At 47.7% G+C, this 24443-nt stretch overlaps 1 protein-coding gene across 1 annotated transcript in view; it reads right to left on the bottom strand.

Annotated features, from left to right (window-relative positions):
- Window positions 1-23358, bottom strand: part of ZFHX3 (zinc finger homeobox 3) — a 187550-nt gene extending 164192 nt beyond the window's left edge. Inside the window, 1 exon segment of the mRNA XM_045076247.1 lies at window positions 20638-23358. The gene's annotated coding sequence lies outside the window, so the exon portion shown is untranslated.
- Between the last annotated feature and the right edge of the window lie 1085 nt (window positions 23359-24443).

Raw genomic sequence — 24443 nt, 5'->3', positions numbered from 1 at the left:
TCCTGGGTTCCCTTCATTTGCACCAACAATTTAAGGGACAAAACCAAGCACACACAACAGTATGTCATGTACAGAAAGCTAAGAGGGCTGACCAACTCCTGGGCCAGATGGTGGCATGGAGACACAAAATAAGATCTCAGCTGGTGGGAACGACAGGCCCAACCAAACGCGGTAAGTTCTGAAAGACTGGGTATGAAGCCCTATATTTAAAGTTCAAGCAATGGGTAAACTGACAGAAGGGAAGAGACTTGGAATAACAGGAGTTCACGCAAAGACTCCCTGGGGGGTGCTACTTCACTACCAGGCACAATGTTGATGTGGCAGCCAAAGAGAGAAAGGGGACCTCCGGCTACAGGGACACATCAGAGCTGTGGAAACTCAGCAGGGTTCATATCCCTATCCTTTTCTCTGTATGAGGAATGTCATGATTCACCCAGGAAAGACCCGTAAGAGCCTGGTCTCACAGAGCAGAGCATGATCCAATGGCTGCCCAAGAGCAGCTGGGGAGACAGAAGAGACAATTCCCAGCATAGGGCAAGGCAACGACCCCCAAGCAGACCAGCACGGACACAGGGGACTAGCTACAGGCGGTTGCCCAAGCTTCAGGGCTTAACCATGAGTCATGGGGGGAACTGAAGAGGAAATTCGAGTTCGGTTTCAAAGAAAGGAAAGCCTCTCTCAAGATTATCAAAACTCTCAGATGGAATGTAGACTCAATGAGATACTGCACTCCCTAGTTACAGGAATTGAGGAGGGGATTTTGCCAGAAGATTCCATCAGGTAGCCTCTCAGTCCCGTGAAAGGTGAAGATGCCTGGGTTATCAAGTGGGTTCCTTAGTCAACTCTAACCTCCTTCTCTATGATCCCATGGTAGCACTTGGCATACGGAAACACTGCAATTCTGCGGTTATCACACTGCTGTAATTATCTGTTGGCTGGTCTATCTCTGCCACTACGTTGTTCCATGTCCCTTTCATCTCGGTCTTCTCCATCTCCAAGATGTAATAAGTGCTTAATAAAATTGTAGGGAAAATGTACGGGGAGGAATGAGAATACTTGGGGAGGGGGGGAGAGATGATCTCTGAAGATGTTCTATGTTTGTTTGTTTCCTCTCTTAGTTGAAGAAACGGCCTTCTCCACTAAATGGAACTAGGATCCCTTGAAGAAATGGCCAGTTCTTGGGCTGGGAGGCAGAGAGAGTGCAAGGAGCCTGAAGCATCTCTCTGAGCCAGAACAAAAGGAAATGCTCGAAGCATGAAGAGAGTGTGCCAAAAAGGCACCGGAACTGGCTACAGTGGCCCTGCACTTGCTCAAACTGGGACAATGCAAGCAAGAAAATTACATGAGAGTAAAAGTTTACAACCCAACGTATAAAATAAGAATCCATAATTGCATACCTTTCATAAATTTAGGGGAAAACTGTGGGATTAGGGAAAGTTCTTCCTTCGAATAGAAATCCACCTAATAAATGCAGAGGATATTATGGAATTAGAAAATTACCATTTGGGAACCATCATCCCATTCAGGCAAGAATCAATGGATACTAAAACTGGTGGATGAAAGTTCGAATAGTAACAGGATATTTATATAGCCTCAAAGTATCTCCCCACAAGACATTTATTAATGACAGAGGGAAAAACAATAACTTTACAGTGGAGGAACCTGGCAGACCCTACCTTCACCACATGATCAAAGTTAACATCACCAGGAATAGACAAACGGACATCATGTGCCTCCCAAGAGGATACACTGAGAAGAACACAACATCCCTTCCCTGACAGTCCTGCCAAAAACGCAAAACCTGAATCTAATCAGGAGGGAACATCAGACAAATCCAAATCGAGGACAGCCTACAAAATGTCCTCTGCTCTTCAGATATGTCAGTGTCATCCAAAAGAAAGACTGAAGGATGGTTTCAGATTAAAGGAGATTAAAGAGACATGATAAATGAACACAACATGTAATCTGGGTTGTTCCCCTCTACCCCCGCCATCAAGGGCATAATTAGGGCAACTGGCAAAATCTGAATCGGGTCCGTAGGTCAGATAATTGTCCTAGCTGACTGTTAATTTTCTAGTTTTTTTTTTAAAGAATTTATTTATTTATTTGACAGAGAGAGATCACAAGTAGGCAGAGAGGCAGGCAGAGAGAGAAAGGAGGAAGCAGGCTCCCTGCTGAGCAGAGAGCCCGATGCGGGACTCGATCCCAGGACCCTGGGATCATGACCCGAGCCGAAGGCAGTGGCTTAACCCACTGAGCCACCCAGGCGCCCCAATTTTCTAGTTTTGATAACGGTGGTATGATACACAAAAACATCTTTTTTCAGGAAAAATACACTGATATATTTAGAGATGATGTTTCTTTTTTTTTTTTTTTTTTTAAGATTTTATTTATTTGACAGACAGAGATCACAAGTAGGCAGAGAGGCAGGCAGAGAGAGAGAGAGAGAGGAGTTAGCAGGCTCCCCACTGAGCAGAGAGCCCCACGCAGGGCTTGATCCCAGGACCCTGGGATCATGACCTGAGCCGAAGGCAGAGGCTTTAACCCACTGAGCCACCCAGGTGCCCCTAGAGATGATGTTTCAATTTTCAAGTGGCTCAGGAAAAATCAGAGCGTATGTGTGTATAAGCACACATGTGTACATACGGATAGAATATGAGATAATGTTAACATGAGATCTGACTGAAGGGTATATACGAGAATCCTCTGTTCTATTATTACAACTCCCCTATACATCTAAACTTATGTCAAAACAAGGAGAAAAAAAGTAACTGTCCAGGGCAAGACTCCATATAGAACCATCCAAAGTACATGTGAACAGCCAACCCACCCTGATCCCCATATCATTATTTTCTTGTGAAATTCATTGTTGGCACAGCTTCCAGAAAGAAACAGGCTGTAATGCTGGACAGAGAGGTGTAGACAGACAGACACAGAAAACTGGGCCTCTCTGTCCCCTAAATGAGAGGTTCTAGACAGCTCTCTAGTTGAAAACAAATGAACATTCTAACTTGGGCAGAATTTCAAGTAACACAATTATCAAAAGACATTTACCCAAGATATCCACACGATCCTGGATCAGGGCAGAATTCCCTAACTTGGTGCATAGAGTTCTAAATAAGGACAGGGGCAGGAACCATAAAAACAACCCCAGCAACCTATGGATGGTGAGGACTGCTACCTCTAGACTAAAACATATTACAGAGAAAAACATGTGGCAATGAATAAACCGTCCCCACATCTCCCAGCCCCCTCCAAACCCCCAAAGGCAACCCAGATTCTGAGATATGTGGGAAATTCATCCAAGGAGCAAAGACACCACACCCTCATGTGTTTAGCTTAGAATCCACTGAAGAACCATATCCGACCCCATCCTATGCTTTCTACAATAACTGTATTTATATATTGCTACTGTGTTCAAGTCAGTAAGTGTGAAACCACAGAAAGGGGAGATCCCATGGCTTGGTAGCAATTCCCTAGTAGTCTTAAGAATTATTCTGTAACTATGGCGAGGTCAGAGAACACACACATGCTTGAAAAGGTCCCTCCTGTTGCAGGGGGCCCACAGCCTGGAAGGCCCTGAGAGCTTTCCAGGCCCTGGGCTTCGTGTCTTGCTAATGAGTGCATCTGTGCTCTTTCCAGAGTGAACATAAATCAACCTGGAAGTGAAAACTGCTAGCTCAGTCTATTCTGCAGGGAATCCACAACTACCGCGATATTCTGGTTACTGTGAGTCGTGGAGGGGAGGAAGAAGGCGTTGCAAGATCCGGAGCAGAGCCAGGCGTGGAACCCAGTCTGCGTGTGGTGGAAAAAAATGAGCTGATATATGAGGAACACAATTTCTTACCAACCATGTGGATACACACACAGTTCGGCAAGGACCAAAGCCATGAACACAGTAAAATAAGGCAAAACTACCCAACTATTACCCTGGCTTGTTCTGTTCAGAAGTATCTGGGGCAGTTCAACCAGCTCTTCACGTAACGGTATCCCAGCACTGAGCTACTGATCTAAGAGCCCACCCAGCCTGCAGCTTTCCACCACGTCCTGAAGATAGACGACCAGCATCTTTGGCCATCACCGGCCTGCATGGTTCTCTCCTGATCTAGATTTAAACCAGGAAACACTGAGCCTCCTCCCAGACGTAAAGCAGCATGTCCCTTTCACCCAGCACAGCAGCTACACTACTCTCCTACCCCATCAGCCGTCCCTCCTACCTGGCAGGTGCTCAGCTCACCCTGCCCTCCCTCCCCACCCCCACCCCTGCCATCTTCCCAACTCAATGGGCTACCTTCCCACAATGACTGCAACCAAGCACCCAAAACTTCCCATCTCCTCCCCATTTCCTCAAAATCCCTCTCAAAAGATCCTATTTCTGATCTCTCCATTCCTGCTGCTGGGCTGCTACGCAAAAGCTAGCAGAGGATGTAAAAATGTGCCATCTGGGCCCGTTACGGTTTCAATCTGGCATCTCACGATGTTAAATTTATTTTCAATAATTTCTCCTGATTAAAGTAGTAGGAGTTCATTATCAAAAAAAAAAAATGGATATGTGCAGAAAGACTCACTAGCTAAAATAAAAGTCACCTCTAAGTCCACCAGCCAGAGAGTGACTGGTAGGCAAGATGGTTTTTAGGGATATTTTTTTCTCGCTCTGCATGTCTAGAGACGCAGATCTTCTTCACCAACCTCAGATCACACCACTCCTTACATAAGCCGCCCTTTTAACTTCATCTAGCATGGAAGTTTTCCATGACATTAAATATTCTTTGTAAGTCAGAATTAATGGCTACACAGATACTGCATCCTTCGGACATAGCATAATTCCACTAAATTCTATCACTGGACCCTTTGGCAAGTCCTAATATTTTGCTGTGAATGCTGTAATATACTCTTGAAAATTTTTGTATCTACGTTAACAAAATAACTAACACAAATAAGTACGGCTCCAATGCTACCTGCTTAGTAGGGATAGGCATGGTTCTAAGCACATTTTAGAATATGTATCATTTTGGGACACCTGGGTGGCTCAGTTGGTTAAGCCACTGCCTTCGGCTCAGATCATGATCCCAGGGTCCTGGGATCCAGTCCCACATCGGGCTCTCTGTTCAGCAGGGATCTTGCTTCTCTCTCTGCCTCTGCCTGCCACTCTGCCTGCTTGTGTGCACTCTCTCTCTCTCTCTCTCTCTGACAAATAAATAAATAAATAAAATCTTTAAAATATGTATCATTTCATTGTAACAATCCATTTTACAGATGAGGGAGCTGAGGCTTAGGTTAAGTAGTTTATGTAAGTCAAATATTAGCTAATATTAACTAGGTAATAAGCCTTCCTTCCTGCCATAAAATCTGGGATCTTACCCCAGACCTTACATCTCTCTTTCCTTAGGACATACTTCTGGAAGTGAAATTGCTAGCCTAAAAGGTAACAAAGCATGGGTAAGGCTCTCTGGCATATGCCAATCTAACCTCTAGGAAAGCCCTTCCAACTCTTGCTCAATGACACGTGAGCATCATCGACTGCCCTGCCCCTTCATCAATAGCGGGCATTATCTTGTTTAAACAAAAACAAACAAACAAACAAACAAAAAACCAGTGAATCTGACAGGCAAGAGATGATACCTCATTTTAACTTAGGTTTTTTTTTTTTTTTTGCTAATAAGACAGAGGCCATCTGTAAATACTTATTGGCAATTTGTATTCCTTTTGTGAAATGCCTGTTGGGTCTACCACAGGGGTGTACTGTCCTTTCCTTGATGATGAGTAAGAGGGCTCTGTAGGATTTTACTGATGATATCTCCTGCTCGACCCTCTGCCACATTCCGCCACCCGCGAGCTCCTGGATCAGAGTCTGACCCACTTGCATTGCCAGTTCAGACAACGCTCTGCCCTTCCTTCCAGCAATCTCTCCTTGGCTCCTTCAAAGAACTGGGCTCTGCCCTCTGTTTCACCTGCCCAGCACCCATCTTTTAGAGCCGGGTGAGTTTCTCCTCCTCTGTGACTTTACAGAGAGGCGGACTGCATTTCTCCAGTTCCGAGGTGCAGCCGAAGCAACTGTGGGGCTTAGTGATGATCCACACATATGCCAGGGCCCCTCCCAGAAGGGAGCATCACAGGCTCCCTCATGCGTTAGAAGGCCCTTATGGCTCCAAGATTCCACCCCTCTCTCCAAGGTCACCAATGCCTTCCTCAGAGCAGCTTCTACTTTCAAGGTCTTCACTCTCCTGCATTCAGAACTGCCAACCACCACCTTGAGACATCCCCTTCATTTCCCTGGCAAGCTTCTCGGGCTCTCCTCCTACCTCTTTGATCTCTTCATTGCCCGCCCCTCTTTCTGTTCCTACAGCTCTCCATGGATGCCCTTTCCCACTTATTTGGTAAGACTCCCTAAGACTTTAACCCACAGAAACCTCTCCTCCCTGGTGTTCTCCAGTACTTAACCATCATACTCCCCGACCCATGCCACCCCCAACCCACCCCCGCTGACTCTCTGCTCTTATCTCTGTACATGAACTACCTTAACTACTTCTGCGGTTTCAATTACTGAAATTATGTGTTGACTCCCAAAACAAGAATATCCATTCCTGACTTAATCGCTCGTGTATGGGCCTCATACTTTCAGCAGACCACAAGATGTCTGTAAGTGGCCAGCCGTCCATCACTCAACACTCAGCAGGGTTCAACACCATGAATGGAAGTTCCCCTCACCAACCAGTCTGGTCTCTCTGGATGGAACGCCTGGTACCATCTTTGATTCCACAAAGCAGAAAGGAAAGATTGCTCTAGCCTTCCCAATGTCATATTCATGCAGTGCCTTTCCTCTGCAAGAGCCAAAATAATCAAACCTTACGCTCTCCACACTGGTTTTAAAATAGTCTAGAATCTGCCCCCTTGTAACTACTCAATCATCACTCTTGCTTCCCTCCAAGAGAAGGGTCTCTCCCCATCATCTCCACATTTTTATGCATTCTTACCACTGTCCCTACAATCTCAAGCCCTTTGGAGGTCCCTTCTCTTCCTCAACACTTATCCAAACCTTGGACATCCTTTAAGAAGCTCAAGTTCCGGGGCGCCTGGGTGGCTCAGTGGGTTAAAGCCTCTGCCTTCAGCTCAGGTCATGATCCCAGGGTCCTGGGATCGAGCTCCACATTGGGCTCTCTGCTCAGTGGGGAGCCTGCTTCCACCTCTCTCTCTATCTGCCTCTCTGCCTACTTGTGATTTCTGTCTGTCAAATAAATAAATAAATCTTTAAAAAAAAAAAAAAAAGAAGTTCCCCCACACGGGCTACAAAACCCCCTCCGATCACTCGAGCCCATGAAGATCTGTCTCCTCTTGGTACTACCACAGTAATCACCACGCTGCCTCTAAACTGTTGCTTCTTACATCACATGGTTCGCTTTTAGCTCTACAACTTGACGATAAGCTGCTTGAGGGTGAAAATCAGCTTGTACTTCCCCTCATCTCTCAGCGCAATGCTGAGAGGGCGGTATGGGCAAAAAGCTGATGAGCAGCATACCTTTTTCTCTTTCCAGGAAACACCGCAGCTAACGGCGGGAGCATGTTGATGTCAACATTAGAGGGAATTAATCACCAAAGACCCAATCATCCTAATTCTGAGGCTCAAGTGTGATACTCGAGCACTTCAGTGTTTTGTGTTTTGTAGTGTCAATTTCGTTTTCCAAAATTACAGAAGGCCTGAGATCTACGGATGCAGCCTCTTATTGGCCACCTTAAATAGTTGGTCAGGGAAACAGAGATCCGGGAAGCCAAGCAAATCCCAAAGTACAATTCTGTTTGGGGCACGGGGGCTGGGGGGGAGTCAGGCATCTACTGTATACCAGCGACTGCACACAAGGTTTCGGCCTCATGGACAGTGTTACGGTTTAACAGGATGAAGAATCTACTAGGGTTCTTGAATTCCTACTAGGGAATTCTCTGTAGAACATTTAATGTGAACAGCAGGAGTACCTTTGTAGTTCAAGGCTGCACAAACCCGAGAGAACCCAAACTTGGGCAGATTCGCTATTGCACTTGCTGTTTCCCAAAGGAATACAGGTAGAAGCGGCCCCAGGCCTTGAGTCTCCTTTTACACAGATCTGATCTACGTGGGAACAGATGAGTACCATAGCATAGCTGCTTTTCTCTGGTCTGTGCAGCACCTGGAAAACCCCATCCGACTTTCCTAGAGAGGGGAATCCATGCTCTCCAATAACTCCGCCACCTGTCATACCAGGGACAACCAGGAAGGCCGGCACAGGGGAGGCAAGCGATGGCCTTAGGGAAGCAAAGTCTCCCTCAACTGGCATCTCTGAAATGACTCTCAGAAAGGAGTGTCTTTTCCTCTTGGCAGGAAGAAGGCCACACGGTGGGCTCACCAGCAGCAGTGCACTCTGGCCCAAGGTTCTGGAATTGGCACCACGACAAAACAAACAAGGCCTGCCCTTTGAAGGCTCATGAATGCCCCCCCACTGCACCCCCCCCCCCCCCACACACACACGGCCTCTCACCAAGGCCAGCACAGCAAGTTCTTCAGATCTTCCCTGGCTCATCAGCATAAACAGCCTTTTCAGCAGCAGGGAGCAAGACCCACTACTAACCAGAGCAGGAATGGAAGCTGGAAGGATCAGCACCTGCCGGAGGCATGAAGACAGGTCTCCACGCAAAGGTGAAACCACCGCAAAGGATGCCTCAGGAAGGGTGTGTCTTGGCTGGATGCCCTCCAACTCCCCGCCGGGTTGTGTTCACCCAGCGCTCCCCCAACTTTGCATTCGGAAGGCACACATGGACAGTGATTCTGCCACAGAACTCCCCCTCAAGGGCTTCACCTCACTCAACTGAAGATAGGGGACGTGCACATTTCCTGCCGGGTAGTCCTTAAATCCTAATGGCCTCAGGAGTGATTTCAAATTTCAATTCCCTTCCTTATGGCCTAGTGGAAGTACGGCAGGAATGGTCATCGGGGCCTTGGGAGGACTTCAAGATAGACTGAAGAGGGGTACAGTCTGTTTGCCCTTAGAGTATGCTTGAAGCACTTCCAAATTCCAAAGCTTAAAACACAGTTGAGTGGGGATGAAACTGACTGACATATCCCAGTCTCCACAGCCCCTTCTCCATCCCACGTGGTATTTAGGAAATCCATTATGTGCACTGTTACTTTTAATCAAGAAAAACAGATTGAGACATATTTACCAGTGGCCACTTCAAAGAGCGGCCCTGGGAATTCGGCAAAACAACAAAGGAAAATTTCTTCTTCAAGTCCAAGGGTCCACGAGTTCACACTTCCTTAACCCTCCGGAAACCACCCCAAGAACTAAGAGACTGTGGGTAATAATTACACCCTCTCAAACTCAGAGGAAAAAAAAAATTATAAAAGGCCAGATGGTCTTTCTCCTCTCACTGCTCCAAATGCAAATGCTGCTTCTGGGTCAGTAGCTGCTGCGAAGCCTCACCGAGGTCCACATTAAATAGGCCTCGGATTAATTATGCTTGAAAGTCTCTTCTCCAAGCACTGCTAAGACTGAACAATTGAGTTTGGGAACGAGTGTGGTTACATATTTTTCCTTAATGGCTTCCTGAACACCCTGGTTAGGTCTGATCCCTGGGGGCGAATTGCCAGTTCAAGTCATAAAATGTGATCAATGTAGATCAAGACCCCGTGCTAAGTGTGTCTGAGATGAGAGAAGAGAAACGTATTTGTACGAACACACAAACATATGAAAAATGCATGTTAGCATAAAGAACTTCAGCTTCCGTTCTGACCAGGCATCAACTCTTCTTTCGTCCCCAGAGCTCTGCTCATCCCACCAAAACTTTCAGAAGGCAGTGCTAATCTTGCACAGCTGCAGGATGAGAGAAAGTTCTGGAAACTGTTCTTGCCTCTCCAGAAGATCCTCATATGAAGCCAGGCTGAGATCAAGGAAATCCAACCTGGCCAGTCCACGGACTACAGTAATACAGGGGCTGCTGGGGTTCTGGCCCTAGTGGTCTTTGTTTCAAGCTCCTGTGCCAAACACGTAACCCCAAACTCACTAACTGCTCCAGTGATCTTTATTCATCCACGCAACAAATACTTAGGATGCGCCTACAGTATACACAGCATCCCTCCTTAGCAATAGAGAGTCCTACCGATTTACTCTCATTAGGGTCCAGATGTGTGAAAGAAGAACATGGACAGTGACAGTCAGGATGCCGGTACTGACAGAGTCAGCACTTCCCGTGGCCACTGGATTCACTGTATCAACACAATTATCTAGGTTATTGCTCCTGCCATTCCAGAGTCTTCCTGCTCTACTGCCAGAAACTGTTCTTCTACTAACCGCATGTACTCAGTGATGACCTCTGATGTCCACTACATGGAAAACCATGGTTTGACTATTGCAACACATGGTTTGGCAAGTTGTGCAACTGCCCTGAGACCCTACAGTGCTGGGGACATAGCCGCCCCTACACTCTGATGTATCCCTACTACACCCTCTAGTACTTCTGGGGGGTCTCGCTGTCGACCCACATAGAAGTCAGCAATTTAAGGAAGAGTAGGGATGTCTGAGATCAGTCATTTCCTAAAAGCCCAGAATTTTCCCCACCCTGGGTTGAACGGTATGCGAAACGGCTAGCACCAAGGAAATGGGCTTCATACGAGCATTTACTTTCCTCTGATGCTGTCACGTTGACAAGAGATGAGATGGTCCCATTTCTGCTGGCTCCTCTCAGGTGATCCAACAGGTTTCCCACAACCTCACTTGCCCTTTGTATTTCCCCATCCTGGTTTCTTTGGCCTTGGTTCCTCCTTACGCTGGACTCTGACTCTCCAGGCTCCCCACACTGAAGTGGCAGAATATTCTGGAGGCGATGTTCAATCTCCCCTGCTGTTATCAAGAGGTGCTGGGGTTGGCCTGTGCCCATGTTCACTGCAATCCACAGGGAGGTGGCCCAGCCCAGCTGCCATGTGACCACGGGGCGTTTCAGAGACTAACGTGAGGCGGTTTGTCTGGGCAGTGGGGGGGAGCGCCTGGCAAGTCTTGTTCTCAGTAGACTGACATACGAAAGCATCAAGTCTACGAATTCAAATGAAGCAGCTCGACAAAGCCTACTTACCAACTTTACCTTGGCTTCCAGCTACCCACCCAGCCCCCACCATCTGGTTCCTGGTCGCAGGCTGGTGGGAGAAGCTGTAGTATCTAGAATTCCTCTGGGGTCTATCTATGGGTGACTCAGGAGAGAGAAAAGCAAGTGCCACCCCAGAACATGCCCAGCACACGCAATTCTACTGGCTTCAGAAGTAGGGCAGGAAAACCCTTGCCTAATTTTAAATTATCCACCTGTAAAGGCTAGAGAGACTGTTCAGGGGATGTGGGGGGGGGGGGGGGGGGAGAAGGATGAAGAAAAAGGACGAGGGGTTTTTTTTTCTTTTTCTTTTTCTTTCTTTTTCTCTTCTTTTTTTTTTTTTTTTTTTTTTTTTAAGGGAATCTTTCCTAAGCATTCACAACCCAGCCCTTTCTGCCTCCGGGATGGAAAGTGTTACTCAGCTGCAAGGCCTCCTGCTAATTGTGGGTTTTTATTTTTATTTCCTATTACCCTCTCGCACGCCTGATGAGATTATTTTACCGGAACTGACACAGCTGGAAGCAGCAGGCATACGTGGGGCCTCTAAGGAGGTGATGCAATTTCATTTTCATTGATCAGAAATCAGCAGGGCAGTAAGTGATGGGAAATTCCATTAGAAGAAAACTTGCAAGCCATGGGCCTCAACTTCCTCGCCACACCCAGGACCGCCCCCCACCTCCCCCCAGGGGTCTCGCCTTCCTCTGGACTAAGTCCACATGGAGCAGAGGATCGGAAGTGCTCTCTCCAACATGACAACGAGAAGATAAAGGCCCTACAGCTGGCTTGGGAGAACAACAACAGAACTCCTTCAACCAATGAGGGTATCTCAGTTCTCTGTCCATTACAGAGTTTTCCAGGAACCCAGAAGAGGAGCGCTCACAGTCAAGCCCCAGAGCCCCTGAAAACCAATGCTTAAAGGACCTCTTTGCAAGCATCAGCCAGTAAGAAAAGAGAAGGCCACTGTGCAATAGTTAAATATATCCCCCAACCATTCAGAGACATTTTCCAGGAGGCGACTGCCATTTCTGAGTGCCTACTTTGTGCCAGGCCCTATGCTCAGTACCCAGCATGTGCAAACTCTGATCCTCCCCTAACACTCCAGGACCAACATCCAACCCTCCTCTCTCTTGGACAGTCAAGGAGGCAGAGCTCCAGGGAGGTGATGGAGAGAGCCAGCTGGGACCAACGCCTTCCTGAGGCTTTGCCAGGCTCTTAGTTGCAAAGGAAAGCAGAGCAAGAGTCAATGAGAAAACGTGCTCCATCACACTTGAGTCTTAATACGCAGCACATCTGAGGGTCTAGTCTACTTTCTTGCAGACATGGCAGTTAACACATTCTGATTCGCCCATCTCCATCATCCCCGGCTTCCCCACACCAGCCTGTGTCCATGGCTAGAACAAGAAGCGAGCTTCGGAATGCGCAGAATGGCCACTGTTTTAGCCGTTGAGATCCCCCTGCCCCTAACTGCTGGCGCAGCAAAGATTGCTTCACTCACCAAAGATTCATGGAGAAAAAAACAAAAGCAAACAAACAAAATGAAAAAACAAAACAAAAAAAAAAAAACATCGAGGAGCCACTCAGGAAGACAAGTCCTATAACAAACAGAAACAAAAACCAACCAACAAAAAAACATCCGCCGGCTGAGTGGCTTAACCAGACTTCCTTCGGCTGTTATGCCATATGAAACATGAATCAGAGCAGAACCAGGCCACCATCAACATAATTAACACTGCTCCAAATAAGTCTTCCCACTAAAATAGGAGACTTTAAAATGCAAAAAAAGATGACAATAGGTCAAACCAAAATCTGTCAGTAAGCTTTTTCTGAGCATCTAACCTGTGGCTCAACAGAGCAAACAATACATAAGGAAGGGGCCCCTGAGCTCCATGAGCTCGTAAACTAAGTCAGAGTCACGGAAGAACACCCTGCATGCAGTCCTTTATTTATACTGCTTATAAGAACGTACAATACAACATCACAGCCTAAATTGAAGCCAGGCAAAAAGAGGGAAAAAAAAGAGGGGAGGAAAATTTGAGCCAAAAATGAAGCTTATATGTATGTACACAGTAATAACCAACACACTAAGCAGGAAATTTGACTCCAAACTTTCTAAGTCCAGAAAGGGGGGAAAAACCACCACCACAATAACCTTGTTTTAGGTAGAGCACTCATAGTGGCCAAGAGGAAAAGAACAAGCCAACTGCTCAGTATTCAGTACCAATAAATTCTCAATTACAGAAACCGGGATAAGGACTGGTAGCAAGAGGTGCCTCCACCCTGTGTCTGTCTGTAGCGGTCAGAGTGAGAACGCTGGAGCTGGAGACCATTCAGGCTTATGGCCCCCTCTGATGGACAAGAATAATGACCCCAGAGGGTGTTGGTGGTTTGCCCAAGGTCAGAGAGCTTATCAATGGCAGAGCTAGGAAGAGGACCTGCCTGTATCTTCACACCATATGAACAGTGCTCTTTCTAACACAAATAGCTATTCCCCCATTATCCCTCAAAATCCACAGGCTGGTGCGGGGGGAGGGGGAGAAGTGGGGACACATAGGTAGGCTGGTGTTGCAGGGGCGGGGGGGTTGCTGTCCCAGGTAAAGAGACCTAAGAAACCAAATACGCTACACAGGCCTCCCATAGGGAGCTCCTCTGGGGACCAGTGCTAACAGACCAACTGTAAAAAGCCATTCTAGGGATGGTCAGATCATTTTGAAAAGTGATTCAGGATTGGATGATGTTAAGAATGTGTTAGCTTTGTTATGTAAACACAATATTATCGCCTAACAAAATGATAAAAGTCTTGTGATATCTTTAATTGGACTTAAAAATCAAAGCCAATGAACAAAATGATTAAACAAATCTAACAAAAAGTGAACTGGGGTGCCTGGGTGGCTCAGTAGGTTAGGGGTCAACCTTTGGCTCAGGCCATGATCCTGCAGTCCCAAGATGGACTCCCTGCTCAATGGAGAGTCTGCTTCTCCCGCTACCCCTCACCCTGCTCATGCTCACTCGCTTGCTCTCTCTCTCTCTCTCTCTCTCACCCTGTCTCTCTCAAATAAATAGAAACCTTAAAAAAAATATTTTTAGAAAGTGAACTGTTAAGTCCAGATAATGAGTTCATCCTATCATTCCATTTTTATATAATGCATTTTTTTCTTTAAAAGAAGCAGGCTCTGTCTTTACCCAGTTCAGGAACAACTTCTGAAAAGAGCACAGCACTGGCCTGACTCAAGCTTCTCAGTCTTGAGTTGACAAGTTCACCACCAGCTAAGCCTTTTTCCAAAGAAATATGAGTCGAGTCTCCTTTCTTTAAAAGAGCTGATCTCTATATCTTGCTTTCAAAACTCACTATCTGCTGACCCCAACCCTACTCTTAATCCTTGGAAGGTACCAAGCACTCACTACCAAGCCGCTACGAGAAGAGACAGCTTGCATCACACTCCGGGCTTAGTCTCCGACACGTTTATATGTGGTAACTTCTTTCACTATCATCACTGAGCAAAATGGGTCCCATTTCAGAGCCTCAGAGGACATAAGAGCTCAGAGCCAAACTCTGGTTAAGAAAACCACATCCACTAGTAGTTAAAAGCCTCCACTTACTGATTTAATGGGTTAAAAAATAATTTTAAACACTTTCAGTGAGTTTACAAAATAAGGCAATATTTGCCAACCACTGTTTTTGAGTTCATCGTTTTTCATCTCAGTATGAATGTTTTATAAGTCACCTTAATTGCTTTGTAAAGTCTGAACTGAGTTGCTTCCCACTGGGCTGGTTCTCTCGGGCTCTGCTGCAAGTAAGATGGCCCCATGACAAGTGGGCTTCTTGCCACGTGTGGGCCCATACACACCCATCACTGTGCTGCGGCTTCTGGGAAATGTTCTTTGCAATGGACTTTTCCACAGTAGCATTAGTATTTGACCAAGAAAACAATCACACCCAGCACCAACCTTCCTGGGCACAAGTAACAATGCTCCGTCAATTTACACCGTCTTTTATACATTTTCAAACACTCTTATATCCATTTCTCAGTCAATCTCCAGCAATCTTGTCTTGTTAAGTAGACAGAATGGGAATCACAATTTAGATCTAAAGGGTTTAAAGAGATTCATCAGACATAAGAGTAACTACTATTAAGTTGTTCTTTCCCCAGGTCACCAGCTGCTTAGTAGCAATCAGGAACCAGGATTTGGTCTCCAGATTCTATTCCAGTGTTTTTTCTCTATGAAGGTATCACTTCCTGAAAGAGAGTGATCTTTCCAAACCCTTCAAAAATGACATTTCATCTTCTAAATTAGAAAAAAAAAAATCTGAGTACACCAAAAATCCCCCCCAAAATACAGTTCACTGCTCACACCTAAAAAGCAGAGTTATACATAATACCAAACACGGGATTGTGCCACACAGCCAAGATCCTTGATGGAAGACATTAAGTCTCAAAATTTTACATAGATCAGAGGGTTATAGGGCTTGGAAAAGCACCTAGTAAAGCGCCAAATGCTGAAGCAAGATATCTGGCCACAACAAAATGTAAGACATCAGCAGGCGAAGTGCAAGTCCCTCTAAAATGTTCTCGACCACACCACCCATACTCCTTCGTGAGACAGTCTGACTGCTCGGCTCAAAAAGCTATTTGTGAAGAAGAAAGTAAAATGCTGTCAATGTCTAGGAGATCCTCGCGAATGAGGTCAGATTTAGAAGGGCTAGTACCAACACAGAGTTCAAGTTAAGACCCAGTAGGGAAGGTAAAGAGTGAGGCCGGCCACAGTATGACTTCTTCGCGACCCATCTTCCTGAGTTACAAGTGCGCAAATGTACATGAAACCAAAAGCTGGGGAACTGGCCTCATTCCCAACACAAATGTTGCATATTATGGTTAGGAGTGATCTAGTCCACCCTCCGCTATCATGCTGGAGCCCTCTGAGCTGCAGACCCTGTCATGAGGGAAAGCAATCGGAGCTTTGGTCAACTTCGTAACCACCACCCACCCTCTGAGCCCAACTCATCTAAGGGACATTTTTAGGAAGAGCATTAGGCTTCAAATAAAACTTTCCAATTTGTAAAACCAGCGCCATCTGGGCAGAAGGAGAATGAAGACAGAAATGGGTGGGTCCAGAATACGAGACAGTGGGGACAGGGACCCCCTGACATCCTAATCACAGAGAGGGTGACCTGGTAGGGTACCATCAGAAGAGAAGGCTGAAAGCCATGACCCTGTGCAGACTCTCCAACCAGCTTCCCTCTGGACAGAAAAGACCCAATGACTCCTTGGGACCCCCGCCTCACCTGGCACAGGTCTAACCATTCATGCCATCTGCGAGCTCAGCCCTGCCCATCTAGCCTGTGGCTTGATACTGAGGTCAAATCTTGTGATTACCACCCACGGCCTTACCAGGTAAAGCCTGTGTAACCTTACATTCTTGCTGCCCATACTCTGTGGCCTGACACTTTCTTATAGGGACTCCTAGGCCCTTGGCTGGGAATTCCGTACACCTCTGACCCCCTTGCCTGTACCTCCCTGGACTTCCCCAAGCTCAGCCAACAACCCTCCCCTTCATCACATACATACAGGCCTCGGCCCCATCTGAAGAATTTCCACCCCTGGCTTTCCTTGGGCAGCCATGAAGGACAAGGAAGCCACAGGCTGAAGCCCGGCACAGAAAGGACAGGAAGGTGGCAGGTACTGATACAATTCGCTCTCCTCCGAGTCCAAACACCGCTGCCTCTGCTTTTTGCTCCTCCTCCACTCCCCGGAGACACCATGAAACTCAATGACATTACAGACTGACTCTTAGATGTGGCAGCTGGCTTCTCACGAGAGGCCAATGTCACCCAGGTTCAAGAGCACCTGCACTTTTGCCTATGGGATGTTGAAGACCCCCAGGGTAGTCTTTACCAACATTACATCAAAGCAGTTGAGCGACTGGATAAGGCAAGCAAGCTCACCCCCAGCTTCATACTTGCTTATAGATATATGCACAGGCACACGTATATACATATTTAAAATAAAACAGATAAGTTAAAAGAAAAAAAAGGAAAATCAACACAATCACGCACACCACCGCCTCTACTGCTGGCAAGATCCTGTCCCCAAAGTTTCTGCATGACTGTCACTTGGTCATACCTGGTCCCTAACTAGCGGCTTGATCCAGGGAGTCAATCCCAGGTGCTCCTAGGGTAAAGCGTCCCTGTTGTCTTTGCTTCATCAGGAGAAAAGGGGAGCGTCAACATTAACCAGACCAGACACGGGGGACAGCCAGCAGAGGGCTATAATCTCCAGGGGCATCAAAATCTATCTCCAGCATTCTGTCATCTTCCGGCTGGCCAAGGCACCTCAGACACTCAAATGAATCCTACGAGATGTCCCCAGATAAGTGTTTTTCTAGGAGTAAAATGTGGATCACAAAAAAATTCTCAGAGTCCCAGGCATGCCTGTTCCATGAGGACGTAAGCACTGCAGCTCCCAGTTCAATTCCACACTTGTCCTGCTCTGCTGAGGAGAGCAGAGGAGGAGTTGAGGGGAGCAGCGGACAGAGTCCCCGCAGAGAAGAATCAGAATCATCATTTTTAACATTCAGAGGCCCGAGCCACGGCTGAAAACCCACTACTGTTAACTGTTCTACAAACCACCTCCTAAAAAATAAAAATAAAGGAGAGAAAGAAAGATGCCTTGAAAAAGATGCCCTAGCCTCAGGATTCCCTGGTTAAAACCCTTCCTTCTGCTGGGCGCCTTGCGATGAAAAGCTTTATCTGACTCTCTGGTGAGCTGTCAAATTCGAGCACTTGCCTGGGCTGGCACCAGAGCTGTCTCCCCTCCCGCGGTGGAAGGCACGGGCCCTGCCGGCAGAGCAAGGGTTAATGGAAGCTGACCGCAGCACAGTTGTTAAGGTAATCAATACCACTGAGATACTAAAGCAGCATAAGCCACAATATTGATTGCCAAGCAGATGATAAAACTGTTTATTATGATAATTGCAGGGTCCCTGCAAGATGCTCCCAGCGCTTCCTCGAGCTGTTTACAAAACTAATAAAGATTGGCCATTTCAAGGTCTTCCATTTTAACCACCTCCCTCCCCCAAACACCTACCCCTGGCCCACCACCAAAAAAAAGCAGACCTCGCCCCCGTGGCTATTAACACAGTCCACCCTGGGACAGCATCAGAGCCTGTCCTGGCTGTGTCATCACTCTCCCAGAGCCTCTGAGGAGAGGCCTCTCCTTCAGCACCTCTCCCTGCCCCCAACTTCAGGAAAGGGAGGCCGGAAGCGCAGCCGACTAGACACTCAGGGCGTTGAGATTTCCTCCTCGGAGCCCACCATGTGATAATTACGGGGTTTTATTGATGGAGGGGGCTGCCCAGGGCTACTTGGACGAACATCCATTTGTTCTAACACATTTAAGAAACCACATCACCTTGGTTTGTAATTAAAACTTCTCTGGAGAACTTGGTGGCCGTGGAACTAACTGAACACGGCCAAATGCCGAGTTCAGAAGGCACATCCACAGACACGACCCAATGGTGACTTTGGCTGCTACCCTAGGCTTGCAGTCTCAGGTTCTGTGAGGCCTGACGTAAAAGCTTAGTTTTATTCATAGTGGAAATTAACTCCTTCTTGGTCGCAGACATAGCCATCTGCTTTGAGACCCAAGTTCTCCCATTTAAAACACTGTTCACGATGATTATGATGCTATTTTCCAGATAAACTAGATGAACGTGGAGACTTTTTTTTCTCAGTAGAAGCAGACATCTCCCAGGTGCCATGATATTCTTCAACGTGTTCAAGGGAAAACCCATTCCAACTCGTCTTGAGAATAAGTGAGAGAGCGAAGCTTGCAGATACACGGAAAGTGTGTTTTCAGAGTATGCAAGAGGGAAAAAGGAAACCAAATTGTGAGAAGAACCCAGTAGCCATTCCGTTAGCAATTAGAAGGCAAAACCCCCATTCCTCAAATTCAACCTCCAGTAACAGGTCTGGCTCAGTCCATACCAGCCAATAGGATTTTACCCACAACAGCATCTGACTGACTTGACCTTCGAAGCCACATCTGCAACTCAGAGGACACTACTCTAAGAGTTCGTGGGCCAAAGACGATCCGAAGGAACGTGTTCGCCCTCTCCAATCAAAGCATGGAGAAATCCACTGCTCCTGCCTCTACCTAGTTCCACCACCTCAGCTTAGGAAGTGAAACCTCCAGCCTCTGGATTCTCTCCCCTTTCAGCTATAACTCACAGCCCTGCGAGATCACTGCTCACGGAGCCTGCCCATGCATACACATGCACGATTTAATACTGTGGGCCAGCAGAGACTCGTACCTCCTCTGCAGACACCTGTCTGCTCCACCTCCTCCCAATCACACAGAAATCAGGGGACAGCAGCCAGTTTTAAAATCCTCTTGCCAAAGACCTTGCCATGAACTTACAGATATCACAGCATGGCTGGAAGGGATGCACCAAGATGAGTTTAACCTGGTTACCTGCTCTTACAAGAGCCGACTTGGCAACCAGGAAGAGTCGAAGAAAATCTGAGGCTTCCCCATTACCACATTTCATCAACAATACACTCCCAGGCAAAGGGGCAGAGCACAATTGCCAACGACTGAGCCCTCACTGGACGCCATGCTTGCTCACCAGATGCCCCCATGGCCCACGTGAACAAACATGTTCCCATGTTTGATACCAAGAGAAAGTTGACTATTGTTACTAATTCTGCTGTTACCTTTTAACCTCGCTTACACATAGAAGTTGTACTCACAACAATAACTTGAACAAAAAAACATACCTTCAGAATGCTATGGTCCACACTTGGAAACCTGCCCAAAATGGCCAGCCAAGCCTGCCTAAGTGCTAAGGCCCATTTAGGAGCACTGTAAACCATTAGGGCCATTAGCTCTAATTTGACCTCAACAAAATAAATCAACTCACTAGGAACAAATTTAGAAGCTTTCCAGAGTCAAGTTCTCAAGCCCTGAAGACCCACGAGCACAGTCAGTTCATCGAAGCGAACAAACGCGCAACCTCTGAGCTACTCTCCTGGGCCGCACCTTCCCTGCAGCCGACCGAAGACAGCATGCTCAGGGGGACCAGGAACCAACCTCCTCCTCAACCCACTGGATCAGGAAGTCGTGACCTGGGAGAAGGGAGAGTCAGCCTTGTCCTCCAAGTCAGAACCCACTTACCACTGTGGTTTAAGGGATTCACTCTTACCTCTGCGTTTACATCACAGACAACTTTCCATCTGCACTGCTCTAAGTGCCCTCTTTCAAAGCATGGGGACATTCAGATTTATTTTCACGATATGCTCATGGGCTTTCAACTATGCTGATTCTCAGCTCCAGGTCAGAGTTCCCCTAGTCTTTATATCTTTAAATGGGCAGGCATCATATACATTGAGAACCACGATCCCCCCACATTAATATGTGTGCCAACACAGTAAATAATCTCTCCAACAAAACTTATAATCATCAGCATATACTCTAAATAAATTTAAATCACAAAACCATCCTAATTTTTCATCTTTATTCTTCCCTGATAATTACTTACTGCATTTTTTAATACTGATGGCACCGCCTTGACGAAGCAGCAGCAAGTGGAATAAACTACAGCACCATCCAATTCCACCAGCCAGTGAGAGAAGAGAGCTGAGGACACACATGCTGGAGAAGCAGGCAGTCCACGTAGAGGAGTCAACAACCCTTCAGTTGTTTAAATGCAAAAACATACCGTATCATCATTTCACTCATCTGCACAGGACAGAAGGAAGAAACAAGTAGGAAGGATATTGGCAAAACAAGTTAGCAGTAATAGGAGAGCTGGGACACAGCACACAGAGTTCTAGAACCCAAGAGTCTAAATTGCTTAAAGCTGAGTAATCCTTTCCAGCTCCACCCAGCATGAATTTCTAGGTATCAAATTATAGGTTAATCACAAGAACGTGAAGTTATATGGGGGGAGCGGTGTTCGTCAGCATGCGGGGTGGGGTGGGGGGCAGGGAGGAGTTCAGTAAAATAGTTTTGTAAAGCATCTTTCACGCACAGGCCTGGGACTTCTTGGCCCAGGAAAAGAAGAGGAACCCGAGGCCCACATGCTGGCCTCACACCTTCCCCTGACTACTTCCCATGGCACATTCGCTAGACCCCTCCAGCCAAACCTTCCTAACTTACAAAGTGACACAGGGTCCATTTCCTTTCTGAACATTTGTTACACCGATCAGAAAGCGGTAGGTCTGGGCCCATCCATTTCAGACTCTGTCCGAAGAGGGGCGCACACCCCTAATGACGGTGGCGTGGGGAACAGTGCTAAACCTCCTGGTGCTGTCCCTCGGGCATTTCGGAGGGTCAGGAAGGTACAGCATCCTTCTGGGGCCAGGGAGACGCGCTGTACCTGTGACAAGACCCACCAAGGAGTTCCCGAGCAGCTCTGAAGCTGCGTCTCAGACCGCAAGAACGTTATCAACATCACACGTTGTCACCCTGCCTCCGAGGCCCCCACTGACCACATACTGATCTCTCCCTGATGGGAAGGGCAAACGCTGTGGGGAAATCCAGGCCTGTCCCAACCAGGGCCGGGCCAGACAGACAACCGGAACCATGCCCTCGGGGACGGTGCCCCAGCTGCTTCACAGAGTTTAAAGATCCACCTGTGAGAAGCTGAGCTTCTTCCCTTTCCAGTCCTTCCCAGTGCAGTCCACTTTTTTAAACACTGCAACCAACAGGCCGATACAGGACTTGGGGATGGGTCAGTAATTTAAAAAAAAAAAGACATAATACAAAACAGAACAGGCCACAAGCCATGTGCCTTTAGCTGACATCCCAGCACAGAGGCCGTTTAAAAGCTATACATTCTCAACCTACTTTGGGCCCCCAGACACATAGCAGGTGTAGAGACTGCATTTGCCCCACGTGGCTGTAAGGGTTAATAAGACAGTGAAACATGTGGCACAGGAGACGCTGGGTCAGCCTCACTGTCCAGGCTTAGAGCAGCAGGGAGGCTCACCCACGGCCCCACGTGTCACGAGAAAGCAACGGAGGACCTGAGGACAAGCCCTCGCAATTCCAGGCTAGTGGCTTTCCCCCCGCTGCTCTCCACTAGCCACAGGGTGACGGCAGGCAGTATGTGGATGAGCGGTTTAAATTCGAATCATTATCTATGTAATACAGAAACCAATACAACAAGCCCCAAGCTCGTCGGGGATCATTGCTTAGGGATGATGCTAGAGCAGGTATTCAGGGTTTTTAATGGGAGAGCCGGCGGAAAGGAAAAATAAGCCAAGAGTACAGTACAGGTGGTAAGGAGATAGAAAGGGGGCTCTCTCGTAGGCCCTGCTCCCCCCTCCACCATCCCCCCTGCCACTGAGGGGCTAAACTGCCCCTTCTAACAGTCAACCAGGAAAAGTCACCAGCTGGCACCTCCTGGCTTCCTCCCTGTACCCATCTCTGAAAGGAAGGGCTTCAGCCCCCTCCAGGCTTTCCGAGAAAGGTTGTGAGAAGGGTTACCGGCCTCCCTGACCCCTTTATAATGGTCCATGGCTCCCTTCTCCCTCTCCCATCCCCCCAGCAAGGACGGTGAAGCCCGGAGCCGGCCCCCCAGCCTCCCCTGCTAATGCCTTCTTCCTTGTACAGCGATCACAGGAGGCCTGGTTAGTGGGAGGACCTCAGGCTGACCTTTGCTGACAGGCTCCCAGCTCCCTCTGTAAACTGATCTCATGTTAGGCCGGGTAATTAGCAACCAAGTAGTAATTGCAGCTTCTAACTATGTGGGACCAAGACTGCAAAAATTCCCTGCGGGGGGTTGGGGGGTGGACCAGAGGCCCTGCCGGGGACCCCAACCCACACAGAGGCATTTGCAAACAGCCAAAAGGAGGGACTCGGCGCCACTTGTGAGGGAGGCCAGCATTTTCCAGGTTTCAGTTAAAGTGGGACCTGGGTAAGGAGACAGCTAAAAAGGAAACCGGTAAATAACGGAGGGTAACTAAGAAAGAAATCCATGGCTTGCCTGGAAGAGCCCATGCGGGAAAGCACAAGCTCTCAAGGCAGACAGTCATGCTCAAGGAACTTCCACTGCAGCCACAGAAGGAACATGGCAAGTGGGCTTCAAGAAACAGCAAAAGAGAAATGTGAGCAGACAGGACGTGCGACAACAGCTCCACGGCTGCCCAGCCTACACCCCCTGCCCGGGCCACCCCACCTCACCCACTCAACTCACACTCCCCTGCCTCCCCCAACAGCATGGCCACCCTGTACTGGGAAAATCCCAGATGCGGGGCTATGCGCAGCTTCTCGAGTGATCTGTAGGATCACCTGCTGGGAACACACAGGTTACGTGTTCCAGAGTGGTATGCTCAGTCCCCGCAGAGAAACACACAGACAGGCATTTCCAGGTACAGCAGACTGCCCTCATCGTGACTCTGAAAAGAAATAAGGCTGCACAAAAAAGAACATGGCCAGAAAGACTCGAGAACTGTCCGCCTTCCCATACACTGGGGCCGAGAATCCAAAGGCACAAGAGCACGTTCCCTTCTCCCTAAGGAAACCCTCGGGTCTGGGATCCCAACCCATCCCGAACCGCTGTCCTGCAAAAGCCATTGCACTGAACTGTCATTGCCCATGAGGACTGCTGAGCCTCTCTCCTCAGGGGCTGACGTAGCTTTTCCGCATGGACTAGAGTCTCTGCCCATGTGAATTACACTCGAGACTTCCCCCCAAACTTCCTCTCCTCGGCCCCTGCACCGCCCAAGCCCCCGATGCCTTCAAGGCATTGAATCCAGTGACAAAAACCAGGGTAAGAGCAGCCCACAGCACTAACAGACCCTCCACTTCCTTCCCCAAGCAATTAATACACTTAATCACTACAGCCCCCACGGCAGGCTCCTCAGACACCCCTCTATTAACCCCTCCCCACCACGAGCAACAGCTCTCCACCAGGATCCTTCTGTTCCCAATCACTTTCTCATTTTTTAATCCACAACGAGGACTTTACACCACACTGGGGTTTTGTTCTCTCTTAATCTTTTATGAGGGACCTTATCAAAAGCTTTTAGAAAATACAAGTGAATTGATGCCTACCAGGTCATCTTTATCATTTGAGAATTCTTTATGAAGAAATTACAGACTTGAACGTTGTATATGAATATTTAAGACTCAGCATTCACGTGGACACGCAAGTCTGACTCTTCCGCGTTTCAGTCGCTGTGTTAGCTCCGTCTTTGGAAAGACTCTCGTCTGCCTGTTAGGAAGGAATGAGGCCCTTCCCAACTTTCCCAGTGTGGGATCCCCGCAAGACCTTCTGGACCTACTGAGTACCAGAGGGACATACGGTGTGTCAAAGAACCTCAAGCCAAGGAATGAAAG

This window comes from Mustela putorius, unplaced genomic scaffold (genome assembly GCF_011764305.1).
Source record: "Mustela putorius furo isolate JIRA1106 unplaced genomic scaffold, ASM1176430v1.1 tig00000174_pilon_pilon_pilon, whole genome shotgun sequence".
Classification (NCBI taxonomy): domain Eukaryota; kingdom Metazoa; phylum Chordata; class Mammalia; order Carnivora; family Mustelidae; genus Mustela; species Mustela putorius.
Note: the sequence above shows the minus strand (reverse complement) of the source record. Positions and strands in the feature narration are given on the sequence as shown.